Source organism: Triticum aestivum, chromosome 7D, assembly GCF_018294505.1.
Source record: "Triticum aestivum cultivar Chinese Spring chromosome 7D, IWGSC CS RefSeq v2.1, whole genome shotgun sequence".
Taxonomy (NCBI): domain Eukaryota; kingdom Viridiplantae; phylum Streptophyta; class Magnoliopsida; order Poales; family Poaceae; genus Triticum; species Triticum aestivum.
Genome location: NC_057814.1, coordinates 543,206,373 through 543,217,167, shown reverse-complemented (window position 1 = coordinate 543,217,167; position 10,795 = coordinate 543,206,373).

Here is a 10,795-nt window from a genome sequence, read left to right as displayed (position 1 = left end):
ATTGAGAATAAATGGATTGTCAAGAGGAAGACGGACGCTGATAGTAGTGTTACTATCTACAAAGCTAGAATTGTCGCAAAAAGGTTTTTCGACAAGTTCAAGGTGTTGACTACGATGAGAGTTTCTCACTCGTATCTATGCTTAAGTCTGTCTGAATCATGTTAGCAATTGCCGCATTTTATGAAATATGGCAAATGGATAAACAAAACTGCATTCCTTAATGGATTTATTAAAAAAGAGTTGTATATGATGCAACCAGAAGGTTTTGTCAATCCTAAAGGTGCTAACAAAATATGCAAGCTCCAGCGATCCATCTATGGACTGGTGCAAGTATCTCGGAGTTGGAATATACACTTTGATAAGTTGATCAAAGGATATAGTTTTATACAGACTTGCGGTGAAGCCTGTATTTACAAGAAAGTGAGTGGGAGCACTACAACATTTCTGATAAGTATATGTGAATGACATATTGTTGATCGGAAATAATGTAGAATTATTCTGCAAAGCATAAAGGAGTGTTTGAAAGGAGTTTTTTTCAAAGAAAGACCTCGGTGAAGCTGCTTACATATTGAGCATCAAGATCTATAGAGATAGATCAAGACGCTTGATAAGTTTTTTCAGTGAGTATACACCTTGACAAGATTTTGAAGTAGTTCAAAATGGAACAGTCAAAGAAAGAGTTCTTGCCTGTGTTACAAGGTGTGAAATTGAGTAAGACTCAAAGCCCGACCACGGCAGAAGATAGAAAGAGAATGAAAGTCATTCCCTATGCCTTAGCCATAGGTTCTATAAAGTATGCCATGCTGTGTACCAGATCTATTGTATACCCTACACTGATTTTGGCAAGGGAGTACAATAGTGATCTAGGAGTAGATCACTGGACAGCGGTCAAAATTATCCTTAGTGGAATAAGGATATGTTTCTCGATTATGGAAGTGAAAAAAGGTTCGTCGTAAAGGGTTACGTCGATGCAAGTTTTGACACTAATCTAGATGACTCTAAGTCTCGGTCTAGATACATATTGAAAGTGGGAGCAATTAGCTAGAGTAGCTCCGTGCAGAGCATTGTAGACATAGAAATTTGCAAAATACTTACGGATCTGAATGTGACAGACCCGTTGAACTAAAATTATCTCACAATCAAAACATGATCACACCTTAGTACTCTTTGGGTGTTGATCACATAGCGATGTGAACTAGATTATTGACTCTAGTAAACCCTTTGAGTGTTGGTCACATAGAGATGTGAACTATGGGTGTTAATCACATGGTGATGTGAATTATTGATGTTAAATCACATGGCGATGTGAACTAGATTATTGACTCTAGTGCAAGTGGGAGACTGAAGGAAATATGCCCTAGAGGCAATAATAAAGTATTATACATTTCCTTATATCATGATAAATGTTTATTATTCATGCTAGAATTGTATTAACCGGAAACATAATACATGTGTGAATACATAGACAAACAGAGTGTCACTAGTATGCCTCTACTTGACTAGCTCGTTAATCAAAGATGGTTATGTTTCCTAGCCATAGACATGAGTTGTCATTTGATTAACGGGATCACCTCATTAGGAGAATGACGTGATTGACTTGACCCATTCCGTTAGCTTAGCACCCGATCGTTTAGTATGTTGCTATTGCTTTCTTCATGACTTATACATGTTCCTATGACTATGAGATTATGCAACTCCCGTTTACCGGAGGAACACTTTGTGTGCTACCAAACGTCACAACGTAAATGGGTGATTATAAAGGTGCTCTACAGGTGTCTCCAAAGGTACTTGTTGGGTTGGCGTATTTCGATATTAGGATTTGTCACTCCGATTGTCGGAGAGGTATCTCTGGGCCCACTCGGTAATGCACATCACTATAAGCCTTGCAAGCATTGTGACTAATGAGTTAGTTGCGGGATGATGTATTACGGAACGAGTAAAGAGACTTGCCGGTAACGAGATTGAACTAGGTATCGAGATACCGACGATCGAATCTCGGGCAAGTAACATACCGATGACAAAGGGAACAACGTATGTTGTTATGCGGTATGACCGATAAAGATCTTCGTAGAATATGTGGGAGCCAATATGGGCATCCAGGTCCCGCTATTGGTTATTGACCGGAGAGGTGTCTCGGTCATGTCTACATAGTTCTCGAACCCAAAGGGTCCGCACGCTTAAAGTTACGATGACAGTTATATTATGAGTTTATATGTTTTGATGTACCGAAGGTTGTTCGGAGTCCCGGATGTGATCACGGACATGACGAGGAGTCTCGAAATGGTCGAGACGTAAAAATTGATATATTGGACGACTATATTCGGACACCGGAAGTGTTCCGGAGAAGTTTCGGATTAAACCGGAGTGCCGGAGGGTTACCGTCACCCCCCGGGGAAGTATTGGGCCTTGGTGGGCCTTGAGGGGAGAGAGAGGGCAGCAGCCATGAGGTGGCGCGCCCCCTCCCAAGGGGAGTCCTAGTTGGACTAGGAGAGGGGGGCGCAGCCCCCTTTCCCTCTCCCTCTCCCTCTCTTTCCTTCCCCCCTCTTTTCCTAGTAGGACTAGGAAAGGGGAGTCCTACTCCTACTAGGAGGAGGACTCCCCCTCTCTCCTTGGCGCGCCTAGGGCAGCCGGTCTCCCCCTTGCTCCTTTATATACGGGGGCAGGGGGCACCTGAGAACACACTTGATATACGATATTTTAGCCGTGTGCGGTGCCCCCCTCCACCAGATTACACCTCGATAATACCGTCGCGGAGCTTAGGCGAAGCCCTGCGTCGGTGGAACATCATCATCGTCACCACGCCGTCGTGCTGACGAAACTCTCCCTCAACACTCGGCTGGATCGGAGTTCGAGGGACGTCATCGAGCTGAACGTGTGTAGAACTTCGGAGGTGCCGTGCGTTCGGTACTTGATCGGTCGGATCGTGAAGACGTACGACTACATCAACCGCGTTGTGATAACGCTTCCGCTGTCGGTCTACGAGGGTACGTGGACAACACTCTCCCCTCTCGTTGCTATGCATCACCATGATCTTGCGTGTGCGTAGGATTTTTTTTGAAATTACTACGTTCCCCAACACTCGAACCCAAAGCGGATAAATGCATCTTCATAGAATACCCAAAACAGTTGGGTATACCTCCTATTTCAGATCTGGAAGCAAAAGTGATTGTTTCTAGAAACGGGTCCTTTCTCGAGGAAAATTTTCTCTTGAAAGAATTGAGTGGGAGGATGGTGGAGACTTGATGAGGTCATTGAACCGTCACTTCAACTAATGTGTAGCAAGGCACAGGAAGTTGTTCCTGTGGCACCTACACCAATTGAAGTGGAAGCTTATGATAGTGATCATGAAACTTCAGATCAAGTCACTACCAAACCTCATAGGACGACAAGGATGCGTACTACTTCAGAGTGGTACGTAATCCTGTCTTGGAAGTCATGTTGCTAGAAAACAATGAACCTACGAGCTATGGAGAAGCGATGGTGGGCCCGGATTCCGACGAATGGCTTGAGGCCATAAAATCCGAGAGGATCCATGTATGAAAACAAAGTATAGACTTTGAAAGAACTACTTGATGGTCGTAAGGCTGTTGGGTACAGATGGATTTTAAAGGGAAGACAGACAATGATGGTAAGTGTCACCATTAAGAAAGCTCGACTTGTCGTTAAGATGTTTTCCGGCAAGTTCAAGAAGTTGACTACGATGAGACTTTCTCACTCGTAGCGATGCTAAGAATCTGTTAGAATTATATTAGCAGTTACTGCATTATTTATGAAATCTTGCAGATAGGATGTCAAAACATTGTTTCCTCGACGATTTCCTTGAGGAAAGGTTGTATGTAATAACACCAGAAGGTTTTGTCAATCCTGAAAGATGCTAACAAGTATGCAAAGCTCCAGCAATCCTTCTAAGGATTGGAGTAAGCATCTCGGAGTTGGAATGAACGCTTTGATGAGATGATCAAAGATTTTGGGTTTATACAAGGTTCATGAGAAACTTGTATTTCCAAAGAAATGAGTGGGAGCACTATAGAATTTTTGATGAGTATATGTTGTTAACATATTGTTGATCAGAAATGATGTAGAATTTCTGGAAAGCATTCAGGGTTATTTGAAAAGTGTTTTTTTAATGGAAAACCTGGATTAAGCTACTTGAACATTGAGCATCAAGATCTATAAGGATAGATAAAAAACGCTTAATAGTACTTTCAAATGAATACATACCGTGACAAGATTTTGAAGGAGTTCAAAATAGATCAGCAAAGAAGGAGTTCTTGGCTGTGTTACAAGGTGAGTATTGAGTAAGACTCATGACCTGACCACGGCAGAAGAGAGAGAAAGGACGAAGGTCGTCCCCTATGCTTTAGACGTAGGCTCTACAGTATGCTATGCTGTGTACCGCACCTGAAGTGTGCCTTGCCATGAGTTAGTCAAGGGGTACAATAGTGATCCGGGAATGGATCACATGACAGCGGTCGAACTTATCCTTAGTATCTAGTGGACTAAGGAATTTTCTCGATTATGGAGGTGGTAAAACAGTTCATCGTAAAGGGTTACGTCGATGCAAACTTTGACACTAATCCGGATGACTCTGAGTAGTAAACCGGATTCGTATAGTAGAGTAGTTATTTGGAATAGCTCCAAGTAGCGCGTGGTAGCTACGTCTACAAGATGACATAGAGATTTGTAAAGCACACACGGATCTGAATGTTGCAAACCCGATGAATAAAACTTCTCTCGTAAGCATAACATGATCAAACCCTAGAACTCATTGAGTGTTAATCACATGGTGATGTGGACTAGATTATTGACTCTAGTGAACTTTGAGTGTTAATCACATGGTGATGTGAACTAGATTATTGACTCTAGTGCAAGTGGGAGACTATTGGAAATATGCCCTAGAGGCAATAATAAAATGGTTATTATTGTATTTCCTTGTTCATGATAATTGTCTGTTGTTCATGCTATAATTGTATTAACTGGAAACCGTAACACATGTGTGAATACATAGACCACAACATGTCCCTAGTAAGCCTCTAGTTGACTAGCTCGTTGATCAATAGATGGTTATGGTTCCTGACCATGGACATTGGATGTCATTGATAACGGGATCACATCATTAGGAGAATGATGTGATGGACAAGACCCAATCCTAAGCATAGCACAAGATCGTGTAGTTCGTTTGCTAGAGCTTTTCTAATGTCAAGTATCATTTCCTTAGACCATGAGATTGTGCAACTCCCGGATACCGTAGGAATGCTTTGGGTGTACCAAACGTCACAACGTAACTGGGTGGCTATAAAGGTGCACTACAGGTATCTCCGAAAGTGTCTGTTGGGTTGGCACGAATCGAGACTGGGATTTGTCACTCCGTATGACGGAGAGGTATCTCTGGGCCCACTCGGTAATGCATCATCATAATGAGCTCAATGTGACCAAGTGTTTGGTCACGGGATCATGCATTACGGTACGAGTAAAGTGACTTGCCGGTAACGAGATTGAACAAGGTATTGGGATACCGACGATCGAATCTCGGGCAAGTAACGTATCGATTGACAAAGGGAATTGTATACGGGATTGATTGAATCCTCGACATCGTGGTTCATCCGATGAGATCATCGTGGAACATGTGGGAGCCAACATGGGTATCCAGATCCCGCCGTTGGTTATTGACCGGAGAGTCGTCTCGGTCATGTCTGCATGTCTCCTGAACCCGTAGGGTCTACACACTTAAGGTTCGGTGACGCTAGGGTTGTAGAGATATTAGTATGCGGAAATCCTAAATTCGTTCGGAGTCCCGGATGAGATCCCGGACGTCACGAGGAGTTCCGGAATGGTCCGGAGGTAAAGATTTATATATGGGAAGTCCTATTTTGGCCACCAGAAAATGTTCGGGATTTTTCGGTATTGTACCGGGAAGGTTCTAGAAGGTTCCAAAGTGGGGCCCACCTGCATGGGGGGACCCACATGAACGTGGGTAGTGGGGGCAAGGCCCCACACCCCTGGTCAAGGCGCACCAAGATCCCACCTTAGAAGGAATAAGATCATATCCCAAAGGGATAAGATCAAGATCCCTAAAAAAGGGGGATAACAATCGGTGGGGAAGGGAAATGATGGGATTTCTTTCCCCCACCTTTGCCAATGCCCCGATGGACTTGGAGGGCAAGAAACCAGCCCCCTCCACCCCTATATATAGTGGGGAGGCGCATGGGAGCAGCACCCCAAGCCCTGGCGCCTCCCTCCCTCCCGTGACACCTCTTCCTCCCCGCTTGCGCTTGGCGAAACCCTGCCGGGATCCCGCTACTTCCACCACCACGCCGTCGTGCTGCTGGATCTCCATCAACTTCTCCTCCCCCTTGCTGGATCAAGAAGGAGGAGACGTCCCCGCTCCATACGTGTGTTGAACGCGGAGGTGCCGTCCGTTCGGCGCTAGGATCATCGGTGATTTGGATCACGACGAGTACGACTCCATCAACCCCGTTCTCTTGAACGCTTCCGCTCGCGATCTACAAGGGTATGTAGATGCACTCCTCCCCTCTCGTTGCTAGCATCTCCTAGATTGATCTTGGTGATACGTAGGAAAATTTTGAATTTCTGCTACGTTCCCCAACATGTACAACTGGAAACATATTTTACCGAGTTAAGAGAAAATGATGCCAGGAGGCGTCAGCAGCAGCGGTGGCTCGGAGCACAGGCGAGGGCGTTTTAGAGAAAAATTAGTATTTTTTGATAGAGACTACTGGTAGTTAGAATGATTTCACTGTCGAGGCGATCCTTACACATTCATCAATATTTAATAACAACAGTGAATTTATCTCTATATATCTGCCTTCTTACCTTTTGGGGGCTTGGACTTGCTCTGTATGATATTACAGGGCTTGAATGAACTGCAGATTTCGTAAATCAGTAGTGTTGCTATGATTTTTCACTGCCACATGTTTTAACTTAAGTATTGGAATCGGGAGCCCTCTCGAATTACTTATGCCTCTGGTGATTTGAGAGCTAATATTCTGTTTCTCCAAATACCAGTATGATGATTGCATTAAGGATTGTTATACGGCTGTTGAGAGGGGAAGGGAACTTCATGCTGACTGTCCTGACTTCAAGATGGTCTCAAGGGCACTGATAAGGAAAGCAACTGCTCTTGCCAAACTTGCCAAGTCTTCCAAAGACTACGATGTTGCCATTGAGACTTTCCAGAAGGCTCTAACTGAGCATCAAACCCAGATACCCTGAAAAGACTAAATGATGCTGAACGAGCAAAGAAGGAGCTCGAGTAACAAGAGTATTATGATCCATAAAAAACTGATGAGGAGCGAGAGAAAGGTAAGCTGCGTGAATTATAATGTTAACACTGCTTTTCTGCCCCTAATAGTCTGGGGCAGTTAATGATGAGGTTCTCTATTCTTGCTACTGCCCTGCAGGTAATGAGTTCCCTAAGCAGCAAAAATACCCAGAAGCAGTGAAGCATTACACTGAAGCGCTCAGGAGAAACCTGAAGGATCCGAAGGTAATTCCTTGATCTTTTATGTTACTCAATTGCTTCAGCAAACACATTAGTTGAAACCATTTCACTGTTATATTCGAAAGAATTTTTTTTAATCTGACGGGAACCCGCATAAGATTAACCAATAATGCAGAGAACATACTGAACTGTGTATATATATGCCTTTTGAATTAGCCTGTCGATGACGACTGGTGCATCAGGTGCTTCTGCAGTATAGATTTGTCCTGTAGTGGGTTTGGTATAACTGCGAAGTTGTTGTTTGCGTGGATTGTATATTTCAGGTATACAGCAACAGGGCTGCCTGTTACACCAAGCTGGGTGCCATGCCTGAAGGGATGCCGAGAAGTGCATCGAGCTAGATCCTACATTCTCCAAGGGATACATCAGGAAAGGCACAATCCAGTTTTTCATGAAAGAGTATGACAACGCAATGGAAACTTATCAGGAAGGCCTAAAGCATGATCCGAGTAACCAGGAGCTGCTTGATGGTGTAAAGAGGTAAGTAGCACTGAAAGAGATCGCCAATCAGTCAATGGTTTCTCATCTTAGATTCCACCAAACAGCTCCTAACCGTTGCTGTCCGTTCTCAGATATATTCAGCAGATCAACAAGGCGAACAGAGGCAAACTTTACCCCAGAGGAACTGAGACAGACAGGGCAAAGCTATGCAGGACCCTGAAATCCAGAACATCCTGACGGACCCTGTGATGCGGCAGGTAAGTTCATCATCAGATGTCTGTTTACTCCTCTTTCTTGAGCCAGAGGTTGGTTTGGCGAACGGTGCGATAACATTGAGGTGTTTGTTGTCTGCAGGTGTTGATTGATTTCCAGGAGAATCCAAGGGCTGCTCAGGATGTCTCGGGAGCACGAACGCAACGGCGGTCGGGCTTGGGCATCGTTGGGTTCAGTGATTGGAGACGTGGCCGTTCGTCCCCTACGGATCTCCGCCGCCACGGCCTGAGAGAGCCTAGAGAAGGGAGGGTACGGATGAGCACCTGTAGGACGACCTGCCATCACGGCCAGCGCTTGTCAGACTCCAACAACATCCATGTGGTGTGGTCATAGTCGAATCCTCCTGTCCTCTCGCGCCGTGTATATTCAGACTTATTTGCGTGCGCCGTAGGTTGTATGAACATGGAGGTGCAGTCACCCGAGGTGCAGAAGCTCCATCACCTACCTCTACCTCCTCTACGCTGACAAGTAAGCTAAGCCCCCATCATCTACCTTGCTTCCTCCCTGCCTGTGATTTATTACTTCGAGCCTGCTGTTCTTCTACCATATATACAAACCTATCTATGCTTAAGTGTGGTCATTAGGTTATGGAACAAGAGAAACAAAGTGTTCTTTAGCAGATCCAAACCTGTCCATTTTAGAATTGGACCAAGAATTACTTGCGTTGCCTGTTTGATATGAATAACCATAATTTTTTTGGATGTCATAGAAAAATCATGCTACAGCATAATTTTTAATCTTTGTAAACAAGTTAAACTTGGAATAAGATCCTGAAAGTAATAGAGCGCTTCTTGAATGCATGGAAACAAAAAGAGTTAGATATCTCAGAGTCAATATGTCATATATTCTGAAAGTGGTGCACATGGATATGTATATTCTTGGTTAGTTTTTGTTCTGTTCCTGTTGTATATGCTCTAGGAGTCTAAAAGAAGATGAGGTAGCGCTACTTGATTTCCTGTCAAATTTCAGTAACAGTCAAGCAATAATGCAATATTGGCCTTTTCTTTTTCCTGTATTACGTAGTGACCATGGAGTCAAAGCTCATGTCGATGGTCAATTACTGACTGTTGCACTTATATAGAGCACACTGATATAATATCTGCACATATATTCTGGAAGAAGCCTATAGGAGTGGATGAGCAAATAACACATCACATTCGAATAATATTGAATGTGTTGCATCTGTTCACCTAAATTAATTTGGTATTCTGCTCTACAATGTTAATTGCAGAACAAAAGACTAGCGATGGTACAAATAGAAGATAGGTTTGAAATATAACCAAATTGCAATGGTCACGTGTTTGGAAGTGCAGGTCGAGGACTCAAGATGGGATTGCGAGTGGAAAGGAGGAGGACAAGGAAACTAATGCTATAACGGTGAAAGAAAGTCGAGAAGGCCGCATGAATATCCATATGTTAGATACCAATGATGTTGAATCACTCAAATATGCCCGTTGCAACGCACGGGCACCTTTACTAGTCAAATAATAATACATAAAAAACATCAAAAATTATGTATGAAAACGAAAAAAAATCAAATAATAATACATAAAAAACATCAAAAATTATGTATGAAAACGAAAAAAATATAACTATGCGGACTGCCGTCGGCATAGCTACGGCCAGGGTTTAGGCGGGCGGCATGCCGCGGATCGGTGACATGGCAGATATGCCGACGGCAGCCGTCGGCATATATGTTGGTCGGTGCGCCCCGGATCGGTGACGTGGCATGCATACCTATGCCGACGGCCGCCCGTCTCCACCGTCGGCATAGTTCGGACGCCGTTAGCCACCCGTCACGAGCGGGGTCGACGGGCCCACAAGTATGCCGACAGCCCGTGTATGCCGACGGCAGCGGTCGGCGTGCTCGTAGCTAGGCGGACGACCGTTCTGTGCCGACGGTGGCCGTCGGCTTATCTTGGGGTAGCCCGACGGCCTGGATACGCCGACGGCCTAGACCTGGCTGTCGGCATAGCTCTGAATAGGCCGACGGGGGCTGTCGACATTGTTTCGGCCGTCGGGGTAGCGCCCTGTTCCGGTAGTGAGGGCTGCCACATCAGCTTTCCTTTGACCACTCACGAACTAAATGTTTTTATAGGGGTCTATTTGCAAATATGCTGATTTTTTTCCTCATAAACCATGCTGACGGTGTCTGGAGGAAAAAGAACTCACATTGCACGGGCAGTGTAAGTTTCTTGTTAAATGTTTACCTCCACACGCTGTTAGCAGGCTTGTGAGAAAAAAATCAGCCATTTCAAAAATTTGTTCCAGTAAAAAAAAGTTAGTTCTCGAGTGGCAAAGAAGAAACACTGACGTGGCAGCCATGTGGTCGGTTTTTTCCTCTTAAACTATTTTTGGCCTTATTTGATCAAATAAACGAGTTTACGACCTAAATTGATCAAATCCGGAGTTGTGGGCCTAAAGCATGCAATTAGTTTGAGGTAATGGACTAGTGACACATTTCACTTTAATCAAGAAGAAGAGCTAAGTGTGATTGATGATCAATCCCACCTTGGTGATTGTACCCAGTCATGTGTCAAAACTGTTGAGACAATGTTT